This window comes from Polypterus senegalus, chromosome 4, assembly GCF_016835505.1.
Source record: "Polypterus senegalus isolate Bchr_013 chromosome 4, ASM1683550v1, whole genome shotgun sequence".
Lineage (NCBI taxonomy): Eukaryota > Metazoa > Chordata > Cladistia > Polypteriformes > Polypteridae > Polypterus > Polypterus senegalus.
Window position 1 is genome coordinate 90,584,848 of NC_053157.1, and position 18,135 is coordinate 90,602,982.

An 18,135-nucleotide genomic window follows, 5' to 3' on the forward strand; every position below is an offset into this window, starting at 1 on the left:
TTCAGCATTTCTGGAGCTTAATAGAGCCAGATAACTATAGGAATCCTCACCAAGCAACTCTGAAAATGTCTGCTTTGTTTGGGACTACATACCTCTGCGAGTCTGCCTTTTCTGACATGAATGCCATGAAATCAAAGTTCAGAACAAGACTGACAGATGAACATTTAAATTACTCCGTAAGAGTGAACCTAAGTGGCTACACTCCATCATACACCTCTCTTGTTGACTCCATTAAGTGCCAGTCATCTCACTAACTAAAAAACACATCACACATGTAACTGGACATGTGAATACTCTTGTGAAGTGAAACAGTGACATGTAACAAAATGACAAATGAGTGATATGTGTATTTGTAATTGCATTGTTTTATTTTGACAGCATTCATGTTTTAATTCAATAGTGTGAGATAAATTGAAAATTCATAGACATAAAAAATGCACATGCAGGTGAACTAAATATTTTTTGTGATGTTTTAATGCAAAATGTGAGTTGTGGACACCAACATTTTGTAAATGTTCAGGCAAAACAAGCTTATTCAGTTTGTTTGGGTTGAAATAAGCTATGAGAATAAATTTTACAAAATATGAGTAGTTCTCAGCCATTTTCATTTTGTAAAAGTAGCTCTCAGTGGAAAAAAGGTTGGAGAACCCTGATTTAGACGATCCTGGATTTTCCCAGGCATATATTAAAATATTTTTAAATAGTAAAAAATAATGACAATTTTTTTTTACTCAAAGAAAATGTGTCATTAATATAGTTGGTGTATTAGTCAGATTCATTGTTAACAGCTGTTGCTGCAACAATACTTAACTTTGTATATATATACAATTGCAAGCTAAGCAAAATAACAGCTGTTCTATACAAAAGATTCAACAAAATACAAAACTAAATATAGTCATCATCTTTGTCTTAGGGAGATTCCCAACAGGACAGATGGGTCCCCCAGGCCAAAAGATTAAATCTGCAGTTAACCCAATTAGTAATTATCTCACTCATTTTATACGAAACAGGTAGTAACAGCAATCATATTCCTTAAAAGATTTCTTTCAAGTACCACCAATAACAATATAATGAAAGACTTTGAATTAGGCATATTGTAACATGACTTTTAGAAAGATGGTTGAGTTTAAGAGATTATATAAGGCAAAAGTATAAAGAATGAAACAAAACATCCACGCTTGCCTTTATATTTAAAGATTGCCAAACATTCAAAACATCACCATTTTCTCAAATACAAATGGTGAAGTAAACCAGTAGAAATGTACTTTACTCAAAGGCAATTCATTTGTTTAAAAAAAAGTTTATAACAATTATTTTAAAAGGAAAAAACATTTGTCCATGTGTAGCTTGCATGTGATCCATGTGCTTGTGCTTCAGGATACTTGCATCTTCTTTAAAGTCACAATGACGAGCAGCTTGATGTAACTTATGATTATAAAAGCTGGCAGGTAGAGTTTGAGTGAGTGTGGCAGAGTGCAAGAATGTGCTCTTTTATGGAACTACATCTCATGTACATTTGGTTTTTGTGTTTCGATTAAATGTGTTAGGGTGTTTTCAGACTCACTGCCATGAAGTGTAACTAAAGGTTTTAGAAATGGAGAGACACATTCACCTTTGACCTGTGCATTATATGCTAGTTTGTGCTGGGAGATATCACATTACAAAGGATAAAATTTTTAATAAAATAGAATGCATTTGACATTGGGTCTGATAAGAACATTTTATATAGATGAAATTGTTTTATTTATTCCAATATGTTGCACATAACGCCTGATAGGCCTTAAACAGAATTTGATTTATTAATGAAAACTAAAAGGAACACAAAAGAATCAGCAACAATTGACTGAGGGGAAAAAACATGAAATGTCCACACAAGAAAATGTTTTGATGTTTTAATACCGCAAAAGTAAACATAATGAATAACATGAAGATGCGTGGAGCTGAAAACTATGTAGAGAGAATATACAAATTATTACATATGATAAAAAAGTGGAATTGCCATTTTAAGTAGAAGATATGGCAGAAATTCACCAGACCACAAAACCGACAGAGGAGTGTTAAAAAACTGAACAAATGTCTTCAAGTAAAAGTTTTATCTTTGACAGTGTAAGTAACTGATGCAAAGTTTATTCATACAATTTCCAACTTCCACCATACCTTCTTGAATCTTGAATAAATGAATCCTCAAACAGTTTTATAGAATATGTTTTCAACAAAAACTTGCAGGCTCATTTTATATTAAGATGAAAGCTAATATGCTAACTGAGGCAACAATGCACTACACATATGATGCAGAAGCACTGAAGAAAGAAGTCTTGTCTGTCAAAAAAAAGAAAAAGCTTGCCGAACAGTAAGGGACAGTACTCAAGTAATTGGCTTCAAGAAGGTGTGGAAGAAGATGGCCTAATTTGCTTCCTCTCTCTTTTGGTGTAGTATGGACTCCTTCTCTTTGCCCACAGAAAACTAAAATAATGAAAACATACAGAATCTATTGCCTTGATGTGATTTAATCATTTAAATATTACTCTCTAACATTGAAGTTTCTTTGCTTTATCAACAGAATATGTATAAACATTTTCTGAGGGTTGCTAGCTGTACTTCTGGAGTTCACCTTAATGGATTTAAGTAGCTGTTAAGATTCCAGTGACATCCATTTTGGTGCTATACAAATTCTGCAAGATTGTCAGTTTCAAGGACAGTTTCTCATACATCATTCTGCATGAAAAAGAATAATTTGTTCAGACACAAGTTGCATACAAGAATTGATCTTCTACTGCTATTGGCAAATTTTATCAGACCCTAATTGCAATCAACATCCTGCAGCACCAGGATGGCATTATTCAAAGATATTTAATATTGCATTATTAAATAACCAGGAAAGCTGCAAACAGCACAGAGATTACTTAAAATAATTATCATTGTTTAATATAGGTAGTTTCTCAGATTCCCATGGGCTTTGGCAGCAGAATATTTCTCTTGCATGTGATATGCTTTTATCAAATGCAAGAACTAGCCAAAAGATCAATGTGTGACAATGTGGGTTTGCTGCATGCTCCCATCTGCTGTTCGGGAGCCCTTGAACCCTACACTGTCGGGAAATGCTACCGATGAGCTAGACAGTGAGGCAACAACATAGCAAGGGGATGGTACAAAGTGCAAAAGTGCTTTTATTTCAAAATCCAACAAAACAAGGTGTTCCAAATAAATAGTGCAGTGATTTCAAAAGTTCAATAAATAAATAATCCAATAAAAGCACTTTTGCACTTTGTACCATGTAAAAGTTCCTTAAAGTCATGAAAACTGGAAAAGCACAAGGACCTAATAGACTCCTGCAGCACCATGCCCTTCTAAAATCAGCTTACTTATAACTTGATACTGAAAAATTGTTCATCCAACTTATCTGTGTCAGGTATATAAGAACATAGACTTTAGCTGTAAGTTTATTAACATTTGTGAAATTATTGAATCCAGCAGCAGTTTTTCTAGAACACTAACATCTTTCCTGTCATCTTTATACAGAGGAGCACTACACAGGATCATTCTATTTCTCATCTCTTTTTACAGCTGTCTCTCAAACCATTGCAGCTTTCAATTCCCAGTATTTTTCCCCCATCAATTAATATTGGACATTTTTTATATTTTATTTATGTGCCGACAATATACTGCTAATTCCAGATGATGCTCCTCCAAATTTCTCAAAGATACTAGAATTGTTAACATTTGGAAACATCTTGTTATAAAATTAATTGAGTAAAATATAACCACGTCATGAACTAGGATCAAAGTTACACAACACTTTTGAGAGCCAGAGTATCTCCAGTATATACTGTACAGTGTGGTCCAGATCTAATTATGCAGTCTGGATGACTGATTTATGCAGGGACGATTCCAGTTCAGCGCGAAGACGATTCTTCATGTCGTCAGTTCATACACTTCTCGATGGTCCTGGATTTTTCGGGTGATTTTCTATGTAATAAACTTAATAAGTTATAACGTAATGAAAATTGCATAGTTAGATCTGGACCACCCTAATATATTGTATGCACTATATTCTTTGTGACTTCTTTTAATTCTGTTCATACAGATACTCATACTGCTTCCATCCACTATACAGTTTTCTAATAAGTACAGTACAGTCCTCACAAACAAAAATAATAAATTAAATTTAACATGTTATCAGAAAAAATTTATCATCGTGAAAACAAACCTGATGCATTTTATTGCAGTGTCAGTGAAGTACTGAGCCGGCTGCACTACATCAGCAAGAAAGTAACAATGTCTTTCCACACAATTTCAACATAAGCTCCACTTTTTCCTTGCTTAACACTATCAGGCAGCACATCTTGCATCTGAAACAATTGGATTTGGCTGTAGAGCATTAAATTCAGCTCAGATGTTTCACCTCCCTTCCATTTGAATCTAAATACAGTGAAAGTCTACTTGAATGCTTAGCTTCCCTATCTTGATTACTGTGTTATACTGGCCAGTTTGGATTGTTCTTTGCACAACTGCCTAATTTTTTTATAGCATAATGAATGGATTTTAATATAATTTTAAACTGTATTGGCCTTGTTCATATTTACAGCAATAGCATTTTCACTAGAGTTTTATTGTACATTATAGGTAATGTTATTCAGCTTTTCTCCATGCTGATCACCATTTCTTGATAGAAAAGACCAAACACTTTTATGTTGAGTATCGCAGAAAGGTCATCCCACTGCTCACCTCTATCATTCACTGTACGTTATATGAGATAAGGTTGGGCGCCTTAAGAGACAATAACAAAAAATAATAATTACCAACCAATCCAGAATGATAATGTCTCCTATAAATACTATGGTTAGAAACAGAATATATTAAAGCTGGAGTTAGAATCATCAAATTTCTGGTGTTGGAAGCTTTTTTCCAAAGATTCCACAATGCTGAAACATCCCTAAGATGCATAAAATTCTTCTTAACTTTAGATGGGAGCTCCTTGTAATTAAAACTTTTCTCATTGGTCCTTTACAGCACAACCTAGTTAATCTATATTTAAAAGTAAAAGTATTCAAAATGAAAAACAAAACATTTAGAGAAGTTCCTATTATTAGCTCTAAAATAATGTTTACAAAAAGCAAACACAACTCCCAACTATTTTGTACAAAAAAGCATAACTTAATATAACCTGTTCTGTTGCTTCCCTTTACCTATTTGCTTGTCTTTATGAAAACAAGTGTACATGTACAATCTCTACTTATTGCCCTGTCTCATTTATTCACTCTAGCCATGATCGCTGCACACTTTATGTTCTAAACTCAGTATATATACCCAGTCAGGTATATGGTAGAAGTCCTACTTGACCCAATACAGATATGTTTACCTGCTGCAAAAATATGTTGATCTTGAAGCTGCTAGGAAACTGATGCATAATTTATTAAAGGTGATGTATAAACATGTAGACTGATACTACATCAGTAGTATTAACTGTCTATTAACTAGACAGTGCTCATTTTGAATACTATAAAAGGCCAAACACCCACATATTTAAGAGTTAAAGCTGTAGGTAGGCTTCTATACTATTAGGCACTTGTTGTGGCTAAACAAGATAATATCCACAATTTCACAGATCAGTGATGGCGCAAATTTATTGTGAAATTTTAAATCTATCAGTCCAAAACTCTAAATTGGGTTAACAATTAGAAAAAGATTACGGTAATAGATAGCTATAGAAGGCAAGCACAAGGGTACCTTATGTAAGGTTTGTTCTCGTGACTTAAAAGTTTTTTTTTTTATCCATTTAAAGCACTTAATAGTTGACGAATATACATTTGCTACACACGCTATAGATGGCAATTTTAAAAGTGTATGGATTCTATATTGGTGACCTTTCTGTATCCAAAAATCTGTCTTAAGATGCACATTGTTGATCATTTTTATGCCTTTTTTTGGGGGTGTTACCAACATACCCCTCCCAAAAGAGCTAGTTTCAACTACCTCACTCATATTGACCTTAAATTGTCCAATTATAATAGCAGTTAAAAAGGAGTAAACTATATTTGTATAACTACACCAAATATGCTGGTATTGAATATTATCTTTTGATATCGAGGCTGGTAAAACTTCAGAAGAAACTTTCTAAGTTTAAATGATTATAGTAGTGTACTTTTGACAAATATAGAGCAAACAACGATCAGTTGGCAAACAGAAAAGTGCAAAAAATTTGGCAAAGTCCTGCAGGAATAAATTTGGCATTCTTTGCATAGTTTTAAGATCTTAGTTCTTGGTTCATAGTGTACAAGTGAGTAACAGGATAATTTTTGATCATCTGTCAATGTATCACAACCTTCAAAGTTTTACCATAGTAAAATCATATCAAGTTCACGTTTCCCTGGACTGTGAAAGTTTAACCAATGCTCTTATCAATAATGAACACAGTACAATACCTTCTGTGTTATTAGTTTAGACAGGCTTGTGTTCGTCTACAATTGGACTTAGTTAAAACAGAAATCTAGGCAATTTCAATGGGCTCAAACATTTTCTTGCAGTGCAACTGAATGCTAGTTTGTTTTAATGACACACACCCTCCAGATGTTACTACTGAGGTCTGAGATTGGTTGGGATCGAAGACCTTCAATCTTGAGTACAAGGTCATCCTTCTCTCTGTTGCTTTCTGAGAAAATAATTTAGTTTATATCGCAATTCCCTGCACTGCCAATGTTGAATGATGTCCACTATATATAGTCAGTGAGCTGTTCTGCACATCATGTGATGTTGTTTCCCTTGTCTTTTACTGCCATTTGTTACAGTAGTCCACACTTGATTAAACACTAGTTTAGAGCAGTTTTTTTAAAAAGGATGTTTAGAGCAAATATTAGGCAATTTGCTTAAAATTTGTATTGATAAAAATATGTATTTAACTGGCTAATGGACCAATACGTATACCACTCCACAAAATCACAAAAGTAACAGGTTACTTCTGGACTCTGCTGGGTATTTAGTTACTATTTCATAATTTCAGGTTTGTTGTATTTCCTCTCTTACATTTTCACTTGCAAAAACTGTATTGGAGCATGTATTTTTGTAGTCACATTAGTGATAACAAAAAAAAAAAAAATTACTTATATTAGGGCTGGGCAAGTTAACGCATTAATTAACGCCAACAATTATGTTATCGCTCGTTAATGCAGTTTTTGTTATTATTATTATTTTGAAAGCCTCAGTCTCAGTAACGATCGATAAGAGTTCAGTGATCTTGTTACAGCGCTTTGATACACTTTGTTGATTTGACCTCGATTTCCTGCATGTGCATGAGTAGTGAAACAGCAAACAGCTTCTAAGTTCTGTTATGGTGCTGAACACATTCGTGTAGCTGATGCACCTATGGCAACGTTCGCCTGGGAGGACAGACACTTAGATGACAGAAGGTACAAACCATATTGCGTCTCACTGCAACTGGCACCCCGCACACCTGTCTCACAAAGACGGCCAGCCCACCGTGCATTCCTGCTGGCCATCGAGCCACCGCAAACTGCCAACAGGTGACGACAGCAGGCACAACAGGCAGCAACAGCAACATTTGTGTGTGAAACCACTGCTTTGTGTGCTTTTCAGAAAATCGAGTTTTTTGCTACTGAACATAAACTGTTTATTCTGCTCCCTGATTAAAGAAAATGTTTCTGCTGGTATCTGTTACAGTGTTTGCAAACCAAATACATGCAATACACTACTTTTGAGTTTATTACTGAATTTTGCACATAACAATGTGATTGTTGTGATTGCGATTAAAAATTTTAATCACTGCCCAGCACCAGTTAAAAAATTATATATATATATATATATATATATACACATACATACATATACACAGTATATATAGTTTAATGATTTATATGGTTATTAAACATCTAATTTAAAATACTGCTGTTAACTTGCTTTGCTGTATAGGATTTCAGAATAGATGAGAACAATAGCATAGTTCCAATTCTAGTCCTAGCCTGGGGGACTGTAAATTTTGTACACTATTCTTGTGTAAACACAGCTGGTCTCTGGTGAATTTTTTTTCTCCTTTATCCCAAAATATCTAGATAGGTTAACTGGTAACTCTAAACAGGAACATTTCGAGTTTACATGTGTGGGTGCTCAGACATGTCCTGTGTACTGTTGGTTAAAGCTCACAATGACCTTGTACTGGATTAACTGGGTTCACAAAATTGATGATGAATTGATGAAATTTAGAATGTGTTACTACCTATTTGACTTCTGTTTGTTGTTTTATTGTACACTTGACTTATTTGTGTGTAATATTTACTTTCATGTTTATGTACCTCATCTTGTTCCTTAAACTTTTACATCAATCACAACACAAAGTAAAGCTGCAAGCTTTCTTTTGGACTTAAATGGAACTCTATACCCGGATTATAAATCGTAAAGATTAGGAAAAAGTGTATTGCCGCTTAAAGTACATAAAGTCTTGTGTTTGAAAGTTTCCTATTTATTTAAGAAAAAGAAAAAAGCAGTACTAGAATCACAAAAGAACACTATTAAGCAAAGCAAATTAATGCCTTATTTCAAGCTTACCAGTGCAAATATATTTTTTTTTTTTACAAAAACAGCAGCCTTACCAATTTAACACACTAAACACATATGCAATAAAAGGCAAACAATTATCCACAAAATTGAGAAAACAGAAAATGAATAGTAAACAGCTGGTGTGTTTCTTAGTCAAATGGACATTGACCAGGTGAAAAGGCAGCTGTCGAATGCTTGTTTCATAGCAAAACAATTACTACAACAAGTTGTCATATATAAGGAAAGCTAAGATTTGCATAGTTCTTTGTTAAGCAAAGAATTATGAAAACTAGTTGAGGGAAAAAAAGTCTTTAAAAAAGGTTAAGTAATGAAAGTATTTTCAAAATCACAAAGACAAACCAGGAAGCGCCGAGACTAGGTTAACATGTTTTAGAAAGCAGACGGTTATATGAGCTAATTACGACCTTTTATTGCATAGACACCCTGAAGCAACATGAAATTCTGTCTACACACAGATGCTTTGTATTCATGCAGATTTCTTATGTCCAAGCACCTACAAATCCCTCCTCTGCTCCTGCCTCCTTTTTACTTTGCATTCAGCCAATGCTCCAACGCAGCTGGTAATTAATGCCAATGAAAAATAATACATTCAGTACCTTGGCCCTTTTTTGCAGGCTCCTTTTGCTTTATCTGAGGAGATAGAAAGACGCTTCGCTAGCTGCAGCCTTCAGACAAACTGAAGCATTCAGTCTGGGGTCTTACCCAGCATGCTCTGGTTTACACAAAGAAAACAGAGGTGTGACCAATCACATTGTGGCTCAGTACTTGCTTCTGCTGAAAGCTCCCTCCCTGTAATGCCCACTGACATACTAGCAATTGGGCGGCCTGCTAAACTTGTTGTTATAGCAACGCATCCCAATTGCTTTCTACAGGAGCCTGTTACACTAGTTTTTTTTTTCCCTCTAACCCTCCATTTGCAAAGCTAATTAAATATTAAACACTATTTCGTAGCATACAACCCACAGAACAAAATACTTTGACATGTGTGGCAAAGTATATCTGATGAATAAAAACAGTGTAAGCAAAGGTCAGGGCTTTTGTACTGTTCAGCATCAAAATCAAAAAGCACTTTCCAAAGAAAAACTTTCAAAGAGAAACAAAGCAATTTGGGAGTAACCTTAAATGAAACAGTGCCTTTAGTATTGCTAATTGTTTAAGGGTTTAAAAACAACCTTCCCCTGAAATACTTCTAATTATGAATGAAGTGTTATAATCTTTGTTACCAAAATGCTAATACACGTTTCTGTCAGAGGCTGCTGGAAGTAGGGGGAGGAGTGGCACAATGTACAGCTGTGTTTTTACAGACCTAATGTGAGCTTAATTACTCAGGTTGTTCCTGCTTTAAAAGGAGACACTTGAGAAAGCAGTGGTGATAAAGCCATGTTTAGTGCTTCCATACACAGTACACAAAACCTCCAACAAAAAGATGCACATTCCAAGTAATCAGTCTATTAACTAGGTGACATTATACTAATGAGAAACACAAGGTATTTTGTGTAGCTCAATGTTTACAGATGAAAGTTTGTCACGGTCTAAATTTTAATATATATATATACACTAGCAAAATACCCACGCTTCGCAGCGGCGAAGTACTGCCCTAAAAGTTTTATTAAGATGAAAATTAAACCTTTTTAAACTGAGGGAAAATATACCAATAATTATTTGTTAAGAATCTCTTTGTATACCACATTTTGAGTTCGGCCCTCCAGTTGTAATATGACCAAGCTGTGTGCTGAGCTTACTCTTAAGCATGCAACGTACAGTTGGCCATGTGAAAGGCAATCTTGTCTCAGATCTCACAGCTTGGATTGCTGCTGTCATAATCGGTTTGAGTTTCATGGTTTGTTTCAATTACGACAGTATTTGTAGGACTTGTGTTGAAGTGACATTCGGCATCTGTCAAGCGTTGTAAGTATACAACCAGTTTCATCGATAACTTCACATCCAGCTTTTGAGAGTTTAAACATTCATAAACATCAAAGTGTCCACTACTGAAATCGTCACCTGTGAATCTAATATGTTTAAGAGGCATTGGCGGTTGTCCAAAGGTGTAAAATATTTGGCCATTTCGGTACACTTGAAAGCGATAACCGAACAATTCAGCGGCAGCCATCAACACATGCAGATGCATAGGTGAAGGGCTTAAGCATTTCACTCTTCTAGTGCTCCTGTGTAGTATAATTATCTCCTGTACCATCAGTCCACACCTTGAACCTGTCCCAGTCATTCAGTACATAAGACACAATGTTCCTCCAGACATCAAGAGTGAGCCTGATATGGCCGTGCAATATGTACCAAAGAGAATGGAAAAGGTAGGTGCCATCTCCGGGCATGGAAAACACTCGGTAAGTGACAGTTGTTTGATCGATGGTGATCACCTCGATAGACATGTTAATGCGGGTACGGTTGGAATGATAAAGGAAATGGATATCTGAACAATGTACAATTAGTCTAAAATACCTACACAATAACTATAATCGTAATAAATGAACAATAAAACAGTGGAGAAGCCGTGGATTAAATAAAAAGGCTGTAATTATCAGCAGGGAGACGTGAATCCCGTGGCGAAGCAAGGAAGGGAATGTAGAGACTGGAGCGACGGACGGCCTTATATAGGAAGGCAGCCAACAACGTGGGAGGCGTAGGAATGGGGACCCAACGCCGCCTCACACGGTGACCGAGCTGCAGGCTATAGACGTATATATATGCGTAAGTAGGATTCAGTTAGCGTTGGGAACCCGCGTACCAAATTTCTTGAAGATGGGCCCATAAGTAACAAAGACTGTTCAAAAGTTCAATATGGCGGCCGACAGTGGCATCATACCACCGAAATAAGTACCAAATTTCAGCCTTCTACCTACATGGGAAGTTGGAGAATTAGTAGCGTTGAAAAATTGAATATGGCGGCTGACAGTGGCGTCATACCACTGAAAAAAGTATGTACATTGGTTTCGGTTAGCGCAGGGAAGCCGCCTACCAAATTTCGTGAAGATGGGGCCATGAATAAGAAAGTTCAACATGGCGGACGTTGTTGACCGTTATGACCGTTATGTGTAGAATTTCGAAATGAAACCTGCTTAACTTTTGTAAGTAAACTGTAAGGAATAAGCCTGCCCAATTTCAGCCTTCTACCTACACAGGAAGTTGGAGAATTAGTGATGAGTGAGTCAGTCAGTGAGTGAGTCAGTGAGGGCTTTGCCTTTTATTAGTATAGATAGATCCAAACGGAGAGTGCAGTCTTGAAATAAAAATTATTTTGTACGGTAGAGAAGAAACCCATTTGAAATCCTCTCAGTCAAGAACACAAAAGAAGATATTTTAACAATTATTTTATTCAATCAAACAAATTAAAAAACAACCAAGAACTCAGAAAAATGTTAAAAAAAGGCAAAATTAAAATTATTTCAAGAAAACTTCCAAGAACAAAAATGGATTTTAAAAAGTAACCAAGATGAACAATAATAAGGCAAAAAAGGAAATTCATTACCAACAAAAAGAAGTCTACTAAAACCAAGAGGGCAATATGAAAATGGTCAAAAGATCAACAAAGACTTATAATAATATGGAAGCGCAAGTGGCAGCAAAACCCAAGAAATTTAGCAAATGTCTCAGCAGAGAACAGATGCCAATAGATGATATTTATAGGCCTGATCAGGTCACCCCTGAAGATCCAAAGTAAATAACTGTATGGAAAGGGGTTGCTGAAAAATGATAAGCATGTCAACAGGGAATAAAGCAAAATTACACAAAAATTATAAAAAGCAAAACCCTATAACTGTTCCTTCATAATTAAAATCTTAATGCAAATAATGTCACATTTACACTTCCATCCATTTTTAACTTCATCCATCCACTAGAAAATACACTAGAAAAAACATTGGGCTCAAGGCAGAAACCTTTTCTTCTCCATGCTGCCCTCTCTAACATGCTTTATTGGTGAGAGCACACAATTACATACAATTAATGTTAGCAAAACCCTATTCAGATCTCCCAACCTGTCCAGTGACTTGGGACCTATAAAATAAGAATTAAAAATTATAGGAAAAATGCCACTACCCGCATTTCCCTAAATCTGAGATCATAGTTCTCGTCTTCAAAAGAGCAACTTGTTCTTTTCAGGTAAGGGACAGCAGTCATGGTGTAATTTAGATCATCAATGAATTGAAGAAACAAGTATATTTAAAAAAAAAGTACATAACTACAGACATTAGTATTATTTGTCATTGAAATCTTTTGTGTGTTGACTATAAAGCATACAGTGCTTTGGTATTTATAATATATAAAATGTAATCTTTCTATTATTATTAATTATAGGCTGCTGAAAGTTTTAATAAAAGTGAAATATGCTGTTTTGCTTTGCACAATACAAGTTGTAACATGAGCATTGAGGCCTGCGCCTTGAGGCATGTTGCTATATTTGGGATGATACCAATTTCTCTTGTGACATTGAAATGTGAACATGTTTTGGGTTTGAGTTCAAAACCGTGCATATAAGTTTCCTGATGGATACAAAAAATGATCTAAAACTAGTTGACACTTTTGTTGGCTGCTCTACTACTACAAATAATAATTAAAAGATGTATTAGAAATTATGTATTAGAATTAGATGATATACTGTACAGTATGTACTATATTGTAGCACAAAGTCTAGGGCAAAACAACGTAAAAGTTCAAAATGAAGTCTAGGCTTTTTTTTGTTTTTTTTGTTTTACTTCAGAGTAATTCTTTTAAGTGACCTAATTGTTTCAATCACAATAGTACCACTAGATGAGAACAGGCCATTCAGCCCAACAAAGCTTGCCAGTCCTATCCACTTACTTGTTCAAAAAAAACCATCAAGTCTAGTTTTGAAAGTCCCTAAAGTCTTACTGTCTACCAAGCTACTTGGTAGCTTATTCCAAGTGTCTATGGTTCTCTGCGTAAAGAAAAAATTCCCAAATTTCTGTGCAAAATGTACCCTTAACAGGGTACAACTGTGTCCCTGTGTTCTTGATGAACTCATTTTAAAATAACAGTCTTGATCCACTGTACTAATTCCCTTCATAATTTTAAACACTTTAATCATGTCACCTCTTAATCGTCTTTTGCTTAAACTGAAGAGGCTCAGCTCTTTTAATCTTTCTTCATAATTCATCCCCTTGGAATCAGCCTAGCTGCTCTTCTCTATACCTTTTCCAACACTGCTATGTCCTTTTTGTAGCCTGGAGACCAAAACTGCACACAGTACTCAAGATGAGGCTTCACTAGTGCATTATGAAACATGAGCATAACCTCCTTGGACTTATACATCGTGCTATATAACCTAACATTCTGTTATAGCCTTCTTAATGGCTTGTTAAGACTGTTGGGAGGTTGATAGCACAGAGTTCACGACAACTTCTAAATCCATCTAATAAGGTGTACTCTCAATTTTCAGACCTCCCATTGTGTATTCAAACCTAACATTTTTACTTCCTATGTGTAAAACTTTACATTTACAGACATTACATTTCATCTGTCACAAATCTGCTCAAGCCTGTATGCTGTCCAAATCCTTCTGTAATGATTCCAAATTATCTGCCAATCTTGGTATCATCTGGAAACTTAACTAGCTTGTTACTTATAATCCTATCTAAACCATTTATATATATTAAAAATAGTAGCGACCATTAATTTTCCTGTGATGCATGTTAAGCCTACACCCATTTTATATGACAGGGTAATATTTACTATTTTCCATCCCTTAGGAAGTGACTTCCTAAAAATGTGTCAAGGGTTTATATATGTACAGTACACCCCCGAAATTTGTGGGGGTTACATTCCTAGAGCACCCACAAATTGTGAAAAAACGAGAATTATGGCTGTGATTAAAAAAATGCCTATTTTTATAGTTTAAACCCTAAATATGCCCCCAAAAACTTTAATTTCATTTCATCCTCAGCTTAATACATTACCTAACAAAAAAAGAATTTAAAAGGTAAACCCATATACTGTACAGTACTATACTGCTATGTCTCCCGCAGTGCTAGAATGTAAAATACCGATGTTACTGCTATACGTACTGTAATTCATGCAAGCACGTTTTCCTTGCCAGAAGCCTTAGAAGGTGCAGGGCGTTTCGACTGCATCTTGGGGCTTTAAACCTTAAACTGCCACATATTTGGGGGTCAAGGCATCACTGGACGCCAAATACTTTTTTGCTGCACTTTTTTAGTGAATTTCACAATTCACAAAGAAAAAGTGAAATTTTAATGGAACACATTTTTTTCATGCAAAGAGAATCACAATTACTGCAACACTCATCATTGTACACACTGCTAGTGAACTGTAAAAACTATTAAAAAACTACTGGAACAATATGTACAAGGTGCAACTGACGCCATTGATGAAATTCAGTGAATCACCGACATAACTGCGCTTGAACTGGCTGCACGCAAGCATACAGAGGTAAACACTAATACTTGCAGGCTAGTCTAGTGCAGCGGCTCAATCCCAGAGACAGTGAGGCTGCAGTGCTCAGCAGTGGTCATGAGCTGGCAGCTCAACAAATGTGAGTCATGGATTGATCAGCTCCGGCATGCTGGTAAATTGCACTGGGAACCGACAATAGCTGTTTGCGGCATTCAATGAATGTACGTCGCCGAATATACGTGGCTCCTAAGTGCTGGCAAATGGCACTGGGAAACGACCATAGCCAGTTGCGGCAGTTTAACGATTGAGAGGAACAAAACGGAAAACACGAGAACACTCAGCTGGAGATGCGTCACAGGGCAGCAGTCAATCAGCAGCAAGGAGAAATGAATAATGCTATAGCGGTCCGGTGCCGCTAAGATTTACACCGTCGAGAAGACAGTGATTTATTTATTTTTATGGTGGAGATTCCAGGGACGCACCAAGCCTTGACCTGACCTGCACGCACTCACAAACAGAGACAAAAACAAAGCAAATCGGTAATCAAACAGCAAATAAAGAATGCAATGAAAACAAATGAAAACAACGATACCACCCCTGTTCCCCTTACAGCGATTACATATTAAATACAACAAAACACACACAGTAAAGTCCATGAAAAAACGGCAACAGATGAAATGTATATGATGAAAATAGATAATCCAGAGATCCGCACGTTAAATGGGAATGTAAAGATAGTCCTACTGGTAGTTCCTGAAATGGTAAAGACGGGTGGATGGGTTCAGGAGCGCTCCTTTCTTTGCAGGATAGCAATGAATCCACTTTCGGTCCTCATGTATACAGGCAGACGGCAGACAACCATGAAACAATCCAGGACCAAAGGAATAAGTACAGGTAACCCAACCCAGAGAGATAGAAACTTGAAACACAAACTACAAAAACTTTTTTTTCTTTCGGTCACCGGCCCCCTTTTTAAAAGCCGCGCTGGCATCCTTTGACGCCAACAGCCCCTGCACCGTCAGCAGAAGACCAATCAGAGCCACTGCAGGGACTGCTGGGTGATGCAGTTTCGAATTCTAGTATAGTAAACACTCTCGGACTGGCTACTTTCACCATCCCAAGCCACGTTTTCCTCTACAGTTGCTTCCTGTTCTACTGAAAGAATCTGTTAGGATCGTCTTTCGCCTTATCTGCTGCATTCCTATCCAACTGTCTTTTAGCCACCCTAATATCCTTCTTAATGTTTGCCCTCATGTTCTCATATGCCCTATGATTCACTTCAGAGTTATTAGTCTTATATGTCTTATGAAGCTGCTTTTTCCTTTCCAGCTTCATTTTACACTCTTTATTTTTTTTTATTTCCTATTAATTCCAAATTTAGGTATGTACCTGTCCTGCATTACATGTAAAATATTTTTAAACCTGTTCCACTGCTCCTCGACTGTCTCCACACTTAAAAGGTTACCCCAATCTATCCTCCTTAAACTTTGCCGCATCTGCTCAAAATCTGCCCTATGAAAGTTAAACATCCGCACTCTTACAAAACACTGAGAACTGTTTTATTTTATGGTCACTTACTGTAACCCTAGTGGTTCAATCACCTCTATACCTGTTGTTTGTTCCTCCATGTATAGTTCTAAACCTGGTCTGTCCTAACTGCCCCAACAAAAAAAAACCTTATTTTAAACAATTTTTGATTAGCGTACTCATACACATCCCTAATACATTGGTGCCCCGCCAAGTTCAGATATAATCCATTGCAGCAGAACAGGTCCCAGCTGTTCCAAAAGGAGTACCAAAGCCCCATAAACCTACACCCTTCTACCCCGCACCAAGATTTGAGCCACACGTTAAGCCTTTTAATCTTACCTGGACTGGTGCGTGGCAAAGGCAGAACTTCAGAGAAGACTACCTTGTCAGTTCTGCTCCTCAGCCTGGCACCTAACTCTTTGAATTTAGATTGCAGAACTGACAGACTACCCTTATGTATATCATGTGTTCCAATGTGGAGAACAACAACTGGATCCACCCCAACTCCAAGAGCCTATCCACCCTTCCAGGGAGGTCCCCCACCTGTTCACTCAGAAGGCAACACACTGTGCGAGACTCTGTGCTTCAGTCCCTGTAATGACAGACTATCCAACTATCACTACCTCTCTCTTTCTGGGAACTGATTTTAAGGTGACCTGTTAGGGATCCTCATTCCTGCCTACCTCCTCAAAATCATCAGAAACACCGTTAAGGTCCTGAAAACGGTTTGACACTTCTAATTCTGGGGTTGATGCCCTCAGACAGTGTGCACCCTTTACATTACGCCTTGTGCCAAAGAATATAGATTATAGAACTGCTACAGCTATTTTACACTTTCTGTCCCCTTAAGCTCCTGTTCTATTCTCCCTCACAGTTGCCTGCAGATTACCCTTCTATGAGTTTAACTTTACTTTTCTGTGTCTGTTTTTCTACTTTTGTGCTCCTCTTATTCCTTAACTTAAAAGCTCTCCATTCACACCATTTGTATTGCTGCGTATTAATGAACAATTACGCTGTTGCCCACTTAACTGTTCCATCTTCAGACCTCCAAGAACTGTTCATTCAAAAATCAATCGATCCATTGATCAAGATAAATAGATAAAACTTGCTTACTGAATATCTGCTGCTAGTTAATTTTTACTATCTTATCAGCTCCTATAGCCCCTTGTACCTGAAGGGATATTGGCCACTAACCTACAAACCTCTGAGCCTTCCACTTTATTGCTTTGAAGTCAGCCGGAATCCCTGTTTCAGTTACTTATTAAGTATTTATTCCTATGACTTTAATTAAAAATGCTGATATCAGTTACTGCTGCTTTCTACCCCGCCTCCTTGATGCTAGTTCAAATACAGATAACAAGAATAAGTACATCTAAAAATACAACTATGTTTTCCAAGCACACCTCCAAATACCCAGCTTTAGATAGATAGATAGATAGATAGATAGATAGATAGATAGATAGATAGATAGATAGATAGATAGATAGATAGATAGATAGATAGATAGATAGATAGATAGATAGATAGATAGATAGATAGATAGATAGATAGATAGATAGATAGATAGATAGATAGATAGATAGAGATACCTCAAGGGGAAATTCACATACTCCAGCAGCACACTAATAAAAAACAATATTAAGTTAA

General features: G+C 36.4%; 1 protein-coding gene across 5 annotated transcripts in view; it reads right to left on the bottom strand.

The window, feature by feature from the left end:
- The window catches only part of stox2a (storkhead box 2a), a 367,273-nt gene that overhangs the window by 108,694 nt on the left and 240,444 nt on the right, over positions 1 to 18,135 (bottom strand). Inside the window, exon 1 of one of the 5 annotated variants that reach the window (XM_039751032.1) lies at positions 9,165 to 9,245. The exons of the other annotated variants lie outside the window; for them this stretch is intronic. The gene's annotated coding sequence lies outside the window, so the exon portion shown is untranslated. Of the gene's footprint in view, positions 1 to 9,164; positions 9,246 to 18,135 lie in introns of those variants that run through there. 5 annotated transcript variants of the gene reach the window in all.